This window comes from Borostomias antarcticus (assembly GCF_949987555.1).
Source record: "Borostomias antarcticus genome assembly, chromosome: 30".
Lineage (NCBI taxonomy): Eukaryota > Metazoa > Chordata > Actinopteri > Stomiiformes > Stomiidae > Borostomias > Borostomias antarcticus.
Window position 1 is genome coordinate 2,812,625 of NC_140263.1, and position 2,500 is coordinate 2,815,124.

Below are 2,500 nucleotides of genomic sequence, written 5' to 3' on the forward strand. Positions count from 1 at the left end.
GGTCATGAGGTCATAACCGTATAATAACCATGTGATAAACATTGCTACATGTACCTCCATGCCCAATCCTTCTCTATGAGTGTTTCTGACCTATAACACTAAAAGTATACGAGGGGATTCTGCAATTAATCCCTGTCAGGTCCCAGAAACATGTCGATCTCCCACATGTTCATCCTGGAGATGTCAAACATCCTCCCTCCAGTCATCGTATGTACCCATGTTCAGGAGGACATTTCCCACAAAACCTTTTCCTCTGTAGATGTGTGACGGCAATGCTGTTCTGCTCTCTACAGGTCTGGTAGGGGTAGGGGTAGGGTTGCTAGGGTTACAGGTCTGGTAGGGTTAGGGGTAGGGTTGGTAGGGTTAGGGGTAGTGTTGGTAGGGTTACAGGTCTGGTAGGGGTAGGGGTAGGGTTGGTAGGGTTAGGGGTAGGGTAGGGTTGGTAGGGTTAGGGGTAGGGTTGGTAGGGTTAGGGGTAGGGTTGGTAGGGTTAGGGGTAGTGTTGGTAGGGTTAGGGTTAGTGTTGGTAGGGTTAGGGGTAGTGTTGGTAGGGTTAGGGGTAGTGTTGGTAGGGTTAGGGGTAGGGTTGGTAGGGTTAGGGGTAGTGTTGGTAGGGTTAGGGGTAGTGTTGGTAGGGGTAGGGGTAGGGTTGGTAGGGTTAGGGGTAGGGTTGGTAGGGTTAGGGGTAGGGTTGGTAGGGTTACAGGTCTGGTAGGGTTAGGGGTAGGGTTGGTAGGGTTAGGGGTAGGGTTGGTAGGGTTGGTAGGGTTAGGGGTAGGGTTGGTAGGGTTGGTAGGGTTAGGGGTAGGGTTGGTAGGGTTAGGGTTAGTGTTGGTAGGGTTAGGGGTAGGGTTGGTAGGGTTAGGGGTAGGGTTGGTAGGGTTAGGGGTAGTGTTGGTAGGGTTAGGGGTAGTGTTGGTAGGGTTAGGGGTAGGGTTGGTAGGGTTAGGGGTAGGGTTGGTAGGGTTAGGGGTAGGGTTGGTAGGGTTAGGGGTAGGGTTGGTAGGGTTAGGGGTAGGGTTGGTAGGGTTGGTAGGGTTGGTAGGGTTAGGGGTAGGGTTAGGGGTAGGGTTGGTAGGGGTAGGGGTAGGGTTGGTAGGGTTAGGGGTAGGGTTGGTAGGGTTAGGGGTAGGGTTAGGGTTAGGGGTAGGGTTGGTAGGGTTAGGGGTAGTGTTGGTAAGGTTAGGGGTAGTGTTGGTAGGGTTAGGGGTAGGGTTGGTAGGGTTAGGGGTAGGGTTGGGGTTGGTAGGGTTAGGGGTAGGGATGGTAGGGTTAGGGGTAGGGTTGGTAGGGTTAGGGGTAGGGTTGGTAGGTTTAGGGGTAGGGTTGGTAGGTTTAGGGGTAGGGTTGGTAGGGTTGGTAGGGTTAGGGGTAGGGTTGGGGTTGGTAGGGTTAGGGGTAGGGTTGGTAGGGTTAGGGGTAGGGTTGGTAGAGTTAGGGGTAGGGTTGGTAGGGTTAGGGGTAGGGTTGGTAGGGTTAGGGGTAGGGTTGGTAGGGTTGGTAGGGTTGGTAGGGTTAGGGGTAGGGTTAGGGGTAGGGTTGGTAGGGGTAGGGGTAGGGTTGGTAGGGTTAGGGGTAGGGTTGGTAGGGTTAGGGGTAGGGTTGGGGTTGGTAGGGTTAGGGGTAGGGATGGTAGGGTTAGGGGTAGGGTTGGTAGGGTTAGGGGTAGGGTTGGTAGGTTTAGGGGTAGGGTTGGTAGGGTTAGGGGTAGGGTTGGGGTTGGTAGGGTTAGGGGTAGGGTTGGTAGGGTTAGGGGTAGGGTTAGGGGTAGGGATGGTAGGGTTAGGGGTAGGGTTGGTAGGGTTAGGGGTAGGGTTGGTAGGTTTAGGGGTAGGGTTAGGGGTAGGGATGGTAGGGTTAGGGGTAGGGTTGGTAGGGTTAGGGGTAGGGTTGGTAGGTTTAGGGGTAGGGTTGGTAGGTTTAGGGGTAGGGTTGGTAGGGTTGGTAGGGTTAGGGGTAGGGTTGGGGTTGGTAGGGTTAGGGGTAGGGTTGGTAGGGTTAGGGGTAGGGTTGGTAGGGTTAGGGGTAGGGTTGGGGTTGGTAGGGTTAGGGGTAGGGTTGGTAGGGTTAGGGGTAGGGTTGGTAGGGTTAGGGGTAGGGTTGGGGTTGGTAGGGTTAGGGGTAGGGTTGGTAGGGTTAGGGGTAGGGTTGGTAGGGTTAGGGGTAGGGTTGGGGTTGGTAGGGTTAGGGGTAGGGTTGGTAGGGTTAGGGGTAGGGTTGGTAGGGTTAGGGGTAGGGTTGGGGTTGGTAGGGTTAGGGGTAGGGTTGGTAGGGTTAGGGGTAGGGTTGGGGTTGGTAGGGTTAGGGGTAGGGTTGGTAGGGTTAGGGGTAGGGTTGGTAGGGTTAGGGGTAGGGTTGGGGTTGGTAGGGTTAGGGGTAGGGTTGGTAGGGTTAGGGGTAGGGTTGGGGTTGGTAGGGTTAGGGGTAGGGTTGGTAGGGTTAGGGGTAGGGTTGGTAGGGTTAGGGGTAGGGTTGGGGTTGGTAGGGTTAGGGGTAGGGT

At 55.2% G+C, this 2,500-nt stretch overlaps 1 protein-coding gene across 1 annotated transcript in view; it reads right to left on the reverse strand.

Annotated features, from left to right (window-relative positions):
- The window catches only part of itga1 (integrin, alpha 1), a gene marked incomplete at both ends in the record, with an annotated part of 67,709 nt that overhangs the window by 40,364 nt on the left and 24,845 nt on the right, over positions 1–2,500 (reverse strand). The window lies entirely within an intron of this gene.